The following is a 9,341-nucleotide window of genomic DNA, read 5'->3' as shown; positions in this document are numbered from 1 at the left end:
TTTGGTTTCTTTGGTTCATAATTGGCTTGCAAGCAGTTGGTCATACAGGATGTGTGGTTAAAAGTTGAGCTAGCAGGTGGTGGGAATGGATGGTTCTGTTTTCTCATGGGATTAGGAAGAATTGGAAAAAAAAGAAAAATATACCGAGAACCATAATAATTAACATGCATGATACTACAAAAATTACAATGATAATGTTTGTAAAGTGCTATATAAATCTTAAGAGCTCCATTAACAGTTAGGATCTCAGTCATAAACCCAATGTTCTTAGCATTCAACACCTAATTTGTCAGAATTCAAAGGAAACAGCATTTTTCTTCAACAAATGAAAAAGTACAGGCTTGTACCTTGGTGTCTTGCATATTTAAGGGATAATATTGATTGTAAAATTACATCTTTATTTCAATATATTTGGTTTCCTTTATATAGTATTTTATGAAAACCACTCCAAGGAGGAGTCCCTAGGCTTCACCCAAGTTGCACCAAGGGATCAAGAGGTTGTCTAACAAAAGATTTAAGAACTCCTGTTTTAGAGTATAGAAACACAAATGACTTCCAATGTCATTAAGAAAATAAAACAGGTTCCTGCTTTTTAGACTGTCACTTTTGTACATTTCTTTTAAATATAATTTGTGAGGCTTACTGAATAGTTTTATATTCATGGGAAAATTAGGTAGAGGAAACAAATAGGGATATATAAATAAAAGTCTCTGTGCCTGCTGAATTTTCACTTTGAAAAGTAAGACTGCCGCAGTATTACAGATTGAAGAATTCATTCTTTTTAGTGAATTCATCCAACTCAGTTGATGTTCATTTTAACTCTGGGCAAAAACCAAATCATTTTTATAGGGATGCTTTGATAGCCTTTAGGAAGGGAATTTGAACATTAACAGGAGCTAGCATGGATTTATCAAAACCTGGTTAGGCCACTAGACTGGCCTGATTTAACATTCTTCCTTTGGGAAGTTATAATACACCTGGATTAAAGAAAGGCTTTTGACAAAGCTAAGAACAAAGTGGAGATGGAGCCAGATTTTCTTAGTTATTTGGACCTAGTAGATAGTCACTTGGAAATGCATCAACTTATCTAGAACTTCTTAGGAGTGTTATGTCTTCAGGGTGTGCCTGTGGCCTCTTTGTGTTCATTTTCATTAGTGCCTTAGGTCAAGTCCTAAAATTATAAAATATAGGGCTGGTAGTTTGTTGATCAATAAACCTTCAATACAAGCTACAAATAATACCAACTCTTCCAAATTACAAATTAATCAGGTCCAAATATGACTTCCCTAAGCACCATTTATGCTGATACTCTCCTCTATTCCCTTAACAAGAACCTTGCTAACTTAACTGGAAAAAAAACCAAACAGACCATCAAAGTGAACTCTCTGAGACTTCCTCAGTTTCCCACAATAAAATCAGTGTTCCACACGCCCTACTCTTGGTTGTCCACTTTTTGCTGATATCAACCAAACCCTATATCCCAGATTGTGTTCCTTCTCTTTTCAATTGCCTTTTTCACATTCAGTCTCAACTACTGATGCTTAGTTGCTTAGGACCCCTCCTTTGAATAACTATCTCACTTTGAACTAGAAAAAACCCTCATTGCCTCCAATTTACTTCACCCCTTAAAATATGGATTCTATGTTTAAATCCAATGTCCTCACCCTTTAAGAAATGCAACTGATAAAGCTAATGGCCTTTTTTCAAACCATCATTCGGCAGCTTTTGATGTCAATCTTTGCTGTCCCTACTCTTGTACCCCATCTTCCTGGTTTCTCTTTGGTTTCTGTGATATTGTAGCACAATGCAAAGAATTCTTGACACAAGGCAGACTGTCTCAGTTTGAATACTATTAACTTTGAGGCTCATTGACTTTGTGATCTTGGGCAAGTCATTGCTTGGCATTAGTTCTTGCAGTTGAAACAGATAAATATTTAAATCTTTCCAGGCTCTAAATCTATGCTCTTACCTGTTTATCCTAGCTGCTCACCTATACCTTTGTCTCTTGTGACTTATTACCCATATCACTTGTCATTGGCTTTTTTCCTGTACGCTTTTGGTACCTTAGTTCTCATGGGTTTAACTTACCCTTCATATGATTCTTATATATAAACCTCTTAATTCAAATGTATCATTGTATGTTTTAAACTGAATGTTATGGAGATATCTTTAGTCTGACAAATTCAAAACTGACCTTTCTCTCTGACCCTCCTCTCTTCCAAATTCTCTATTATTATAAAAAGCATCACCATCTTATAGTCTTCCATTTTATAACTTTGGATTATCTTCACTATTCTTCCTCCCACATGCCAAAAAATTGCCAAATTTTATTATTTCTACCTTCGCATCTCCTGAATCTAATCCCTTCCCCATTCACACAACTATTACCTTAGTTCAGGCCCTCATCATTTCTGTTCTGGATTATTCCAATTATTTCCTAATTACTTTCCATCTCTCAAGTTTCAATCAAATTATCAAAAAATATTTATTAAGTGCTTACTATGAACCCAGGCCCTGCTAATTCTTGAGAATGCAAATAGAAACAGAAATGTCCTTGCCTTCTGGAAGCGAACATAATGATTCAAGGAATCATAAAAAAAAAAAAAAAAAAAAAAAGAGGTGGGGAGCTACATTCCCAGAGGTATGGTAGAAAAAGTCTAGAGAATCCAGAGTACAGTATGAAAAGGAAGCTATATGTAGCTGGGTCATTCTCTCTAAAATGGAATTGCGGGGGAAAAGCCAATTTTCATCAACCATGTCCCATTCATATAACATGGGAATGTTCCCCAGGCTCCTTTCCTCTCTATACTTCCTTGATAATCTCATCTTCATGGATTCAACTATCATCTCAATACAGATGACTTCCACATTCACAAATGAAGCTCTCATCTCTGACCTGCCATGGGCATCTCAAACTCCATATGTAATAATAGTTGGCATTTTATATAATTTTCAAGTTTGCAAAATACAGAAAAACCCCACCAGGTAGGTAGTGCAATTCTACATCAATCCTGCCTTCATAGGTAGAGACCCATTGCGCCACCTAGCTGCATGAATCCAAAACAATTCATTACCTTTCTTACTAAGTGCATTCCTCTTCCGGACTTCCTTATTTCTAAGGTACTATCATTCTTCCAGTGTCATAACTAGAGAATCTTCTCTTCTGTCTCATAGGTGCAAAATATAGTTGATGTGTTTCCCAGTATCGTTATCTATCCCTCCCTCTACTTACATTATAACCATCCTACTTTAGGTTCTTCTCCATTCTTATCTGGACTTTTGTGAGCTCCAGCACCCTCTCTATTGGTCTTCCTACATCTTTGCTTCTCATACTCCATATGTATGCTAAATTGTTATTTTTAAAACACAATTCTGACTATCACTTGGCTGCTCAAGAAGCATCAGTGGTTCCCTGTTTCCTTTAGACGAAAATACAAACTCTCCCAGTTGACATATAAAGGCCTTCACAAACTAGCTTCAGTTTGTCTTTACAGGCTGATTATGTCGAATTCCTCCTATAAGCAAAGAACCACACATAGAGGAGTCTTGTTTGGAATTCAGTCTGGTCCAGGACGTGCTTAGTTGCAGAGTTTTTTTCTGTACCCTGGAGTCAAATATCAGGTATACTCCCTGGATTGGTGCAGTGCTTGCCAGCTAGAAAAGCAGTGATGGCACCTGGCCTTCCACAACACATGAGAAACAGTGGTCCTTGACCTATCTGTCTGATAGCCTTCATACCTACAACATGATAGGCCACCTACTTCCACAATTATTACATTTGCTGCAAAAATATTAACAAACATATTTCTAATGATATAACAAATATTAATACAACAGTTATTGAAATTAATATATATGACACGAATATGTAATCTTCAATGTTCAAGAATTGTGTATGCCTTGATTTACGTCAAGCAATATGAGTTGAGGAACGTGACTGATAAAGCATGAACTCTGATAATGCTGTCTCATCGATAGCCCCTATATTTTAATAATTTTCCTCTTGAAAGTGCTGTGCTAAGTGCTAGGAATAGAAAGTCAAAAGGTGATTCCTGCCCTCTCAGTCTAATGGAAAGGAAAACAGGAAAGAATTTTCTATAAACAAAAATGGACAAGATAAATTGGAAATAACAGAATAGGTATAAGAATAAAGGGGGAATCAGGTGAGTAAATTACCGGGTCTTGAAGGAAGTTGGAAAGTCAAGAGGTGGAGATGAGGAGGGAGGACATTTTAGGCATAGAGGACAGCCAGTGAAAAGCCCAGAGTGAGGATATGGAATTTCTTGTTGAAAGAATGCCAAGGAGGTCAGTGTTACTGGATGGGAGAGTAAATGAGGTGTGAGCAAAGAAGAAATGAGGTATAAAAAGGAGAGGCAGGGAGGTGGGTAGAAGATAAAGGACTATGAAAAACAAAGGATTGAAGGTTTAATAAATTGTGTGTGTGTGTGTGTGTGTGAAGGGGAGGGAGGGAAGGAGTAACACAATCCCACCTGCAAAAGGGAAAACGACTTTGATAGCTAAATGGAGAAGATTAGGAGAGACTTGGGCATTTATTGCAATAGTCCATATGTGCCTGGAAATTGCTTGAGGTCTCTCCAGTTTCCCTTAGAAAAAACATAAAACCAAGCCCCTAAACAGACTGGAAGTACAGAGCTAGATAGAGATAGAATGAAACAATTTTCCTGCTTAAGATAGCTTGAAAAGATTCAGGAAAATTCAGTCTCACTGGGGTACAAGGGGGAACACAGCCCAGCTCAAACGATGTCTGGGCAAGCCAATGGAAGAATCTTAGCAATAGTGCAGATCAGCAACTGAAAAAAACCTCAGTCCTAGCTCTGTTCAACAGAAGCTGAGCAGATCACTAGTGGAGCTTCCAGCCTAGGAAACCAGGCAACTACAGCCAGGACTAATATGGGATATTCCAGTTCTGTGATCAAGCCCCCGTGCTCAAAGCCAAAGTTCAAAGTAGCAGAAAAATCTTGGAACAGTGCCTCCCATGCCCCAGTGCCCTCCATGGAGCTAGACTAAAAGTAATGAAATTAGGGAAGAGAGGGAGAGAAAGGAGGAAGAAACCAAAAAGAAAGAACCTTGACCATAGAAAACTACTATAGTGACAGGGAAGACCAAAACACCAACTCAGAAGATAAAAAAAGGCCTACATGTGAAATCTCAAAGTGGAATAAAAATTGATCTCAAGTCCAAAGAGCCTTTTTCAAAGAGCTCAGAAAGGATTTTAAAAGTCAAATAAGAGTAGAAGAAAAATTAGGAAAAGAAATGAGAAGTATGCAAGAGAAAGTCAACACCTTGGAAAAACAAGGAAAAAAAACTTAAAAAAACCCTCCAATACCTTTATTTATTTACCTAATTTATAAAATTACCTAATTTATAAAATTAGCCAAATAGAAAAGAAGGTACAAAAGCTAGCTGAAGAAAATCCTACATTAAAAACGAAGTAAGCAAATGGAACCTAATGACTCTGTGAGATATCAAGAATTAGTCAAACTAAAAAAGAATGAAAAAAATAGAAGAAAATGTAAAATACCTCATTGGAAAAACAATCAACCTGGAAAATAGATCCAGGAGATTCAATTTAAGAATTATTGGACTCTGAAAGCTACAAACAAACAAAAGAACATGGACAATATTTTTTCAAGAAATCAAAGAAAACTGCTTTAATATATCAGAACTAATCATTGAAAGAATCCATCAATTACCTCCTGAAATGAGATCTCACAAGGAAAATTCCAAGAAATATCGTAGCAAAATTCCAAAACTATAAGATCAAGGAGAAAATACTACAGTGTGCCCAAAAAAAGAAACAAGTATCAAGGAACCACAGTCAGAATTACTCAAGATTTGGCAGCTTCTAAATTAAAACATCAGAAAGCCTGGAATACCATATTCTGAAAGGTAAAGGAGTTTGGGTTACAACCAAAAATCAACTACCCAGCAAGATTGAGCTTAATTTTTCAGGAGAAGATGGACCTTCAATGAATTAGGGGACTTTCAGTTATTTCTTTTCTTTTTCTTTTCTTTCCTTTTTTTTTTTTTTTTTTTTTTTTTTTTTTTTTTTTTTTTTTTTTAGTTGAGGCAACTGGGGCTAAGTGACTTGCTCAGGGTCCTACAGCTAGTATGCTTCAGTCATTTCTTATGAAAAGACCAGAACTAAACAGAAAATTTGATCTTCAAACACAAGACTCAAGAGAAGCAAGGAAAAAAAAAAAAGTAAACAGGAAAGGAAAAACCAAAACAAAACATGCTGTTTGGTAATTAAACTTTATATCCCTACATGATAAGATGATACTTTTAACTCTTTAGAACTTAACTTTTATTAGAGCAGTTAGAAGGGATATATATAGATAGAGAGTGTGGACATAAATTGACTTTGATGTGATGATATTTAAAAAAAAAAAGACATTAAGTGGTGGAAAAAGGATTATACTGGGAGATGAGGAAAGGGGAGATAAAATGGAGTAAATTAAGTCATGGGAAGAGGCATATCAAAACCTATTACAGTAGAGGTAAAGAAGGGAGGGGGATAAGCATTGTTTGAACCTTAATCTCATCAGATTTGGCTCAAAGAGGGGATTACATTCCCACTCAGTTGGGTATAGAAATGTATTTTACCCTATCTGGAAGAGGAGAAAGGGGAAGGGAGAGCAGGAACTGTAGGAGAAAAGGATAAGACAAGGGAGGAGTGATGATAGAACAGAGGGCAGGTTGACAGGGTAATCAGAAACAAAACTCTGGAGAGGAGGAAGAGAGTGAAAAGAGAAAAGTTTAAACAGGAGAAAGTTGAACAGAGGGAAATACATAGCTGGTAATAATAACTGTGAATGTGAATGACATGAACTCTCCCACAAAATGAAAGTGAATAATGAAATGGATTAAAAACCAGAATCCTACAATATATTGTTTATAAGAAACACATTTGAAACCGAAAGATACACACAAAGTGAGGGTAAGAGGCTGGAGCAGAATACATTGCTTTATAGCCCTTTGGGTATAGTTCCAAATGAAGCATGCTATTTTCACCTTTTTCTTTCTCATAGTTTTTCCTTTTTGTTCTGATTTTTCTTTCCCACCATGATTCATATGGATTATGTTAAAAATGACTGTACCTGTGATTTAAATAATAGTCTATGTGTGAAGTGAGAAAAACCTGTATGAAAGTGGTGACAGTGTTACAAGGAAGTACATGCAAAAGATATTGTAAAGATAAAATCAACAAGCCTTGGCAACAGATTGGATTTGGGGACTGGGAGAAATTGAGGAGTTAAGGATGACACTTGGGAGACTGGACAGGTGATGGTACATTATTGGGGGAGTTAAGAAGAGGTAAATGTTTAGGGAATTCAGTTTTGAATATATCTGTGGTAATCCAATAAGTTAGTAGTCAACATAGAGATTATGATTAGGCAAGTAGATTTGAAAATCAGCATAGATATATTGGAATCCATAGGGTGATAGTGAAATAGTATAAATCAAGAAGAGAAGACTCAGGATAGAGTCTTTTGGGACATTTAAGCTTAGCAAGTGTGATGTGTATGATATCATAGCAAAGGAAATAAAGGAATGATTAGATAGTTATGAGGAAAACTAGAAGGGAAGAGAGCTTCAAGAAGAGTGTTATCTATAGTGTCAAAAGTCACAAAGATGAAAAAGGATGAAATCTGAGAAAAGGCTAATAGATTTGGCTAATTAAAATATCTTTTGAAAAAGCAGTTTTGTTTGAATGATGAATCTGGAAGCCATACTGCAGAGAACAAACAGGTGGGAGAAAAGAAATGGAGGTATCTCTATTAGAAAGCTTCCTCAAGAAGTTTAATCACCCAAGGGAAGAGAGATATGAGAGAATGGCTACCAGGGATAGATGGCTCAAATAAGATTATTTTGAGGATGAAGAAGTTTTTGTAGGCAGGAAGGAAGCATCTAGTGGAAAGGGAAAGTGAAGTGAGAGAGCAGGGATAATAGAGGATTTGTTAGAGAATTTGGATTGTTTCTTGTGGATGAGTTTTCCTTGGAAAGATGGGAAAAACTATCTCTCCATGTGAGATGGGGTGACACTAGAGATAGTGGCAAAAGATATTAGGATGATTTGAAATGAGCAGAAGACAAGAAGGGTGAACTCACGGCAAATGTCCTCAACTTTTCAGTAAGGTAAGAGGCAAGGTTCTTAACTGAAAGAATAGGGAGAAGGGGAACTATGGGAGGTTTGGCAAAGGATGAAAAAAGTTAGAAGAATAACCATGGTGCGTGGGAGAGTGAATTGATTAGGGAGGTACAAAGTGAGAAGCCAATAGTAGTTATGCAACATAAATTTGTAGTGGGGCCTAGTTGGCATGGTTTTATTTGTTTGATAAGTTCTCTATGTATTCATATCAACCTCTTTAGATAGTTTTTTTTTCCTCTTCCTCAGAACTATCTTTGTGTCCTCAGACTTTAATTCTTAAAAAAAAAAAAAAAAATACTTATTTTATTCTGAATTTAAGAAATAAAACAAGCATTTCCCTAACATAGAATAGGATAAAAAAAAGATTATTGGACATGAAACTGCAAATATGTTATGTACAAGTTGCTTTTCCTTTTAAATGTCATATGTATTGAGTATTAGAATTAAAATAATATTCACTATATTTATAGTTATGTTAAATGTGTATTTAAAATCCAATAAAGTTATCAGGTAACATAAGTTTTCCTTTTTTTCTTTTCCTCTCCTTCTTCCCCTTAGAAAGGCTACCATCAGACACAAACATATATATATGTAAAATCATTCTATCCATACTTTTATTTATTAGTTCTTTCTCTGAAAAGAGAGAGGATCTTCCTTCATGTCTTTTGTAGTTAATTTGGGTATTTATGACAGTCAAAATGAGTTACTTGCTTAAAGTCATTCTTTTAATGATAATATTATATACAGTGTTCTCTTGGTTTTGCTTCTTTTGCATTATTTGGTGCAAGTTTATACATGTTTTTCTAAGATCATTGATTGAGCTCATCATTTCTTATCATGCACAAAGAATTTCACTCTTGAATGGCACCTGGGCTGATTTTACCTTTAGAATTTTAATCCATAGGATCCTACCTACTGTTTCTCAGAATCATTTAAAAGATGTTCTCCCCAAATTATCAATCGTACTCCTTTTGATTTTACTCTCCTGTACACAAAGGCTTCAACAAGGATAGCACAGGACTACAAAGCATGGAGAGACCATGAACTGTATTGATGGAGAGAATATTTAAAATGACAATTTAAATTAATTATTTAATTAATGAATGAAATGACTGGGTCTTCTCTAAAAAATACAAGCTAACATTTACATGGTACCTCCTATGTGCCA

Source organism: Sminthopsis crassicaudata, chromosome 3, assembly GCF_048593235.1.
Source record: "Sminthopsis crassicaudata isolate SCR6 chromosome 3, ASM4859323v1, whole genome shotgun sequence".
Classification (NCBI taxonomy): domain Eukaryota; kingdom Metazoa; phylum Chordata; class Mammalia; order Dasyuromorphia; family Dasyuridae; genus Sminthopsis; species Sminthopsis crassicaudata.
Note: the sequence above shows the minus strand (reverse complement) of the source record.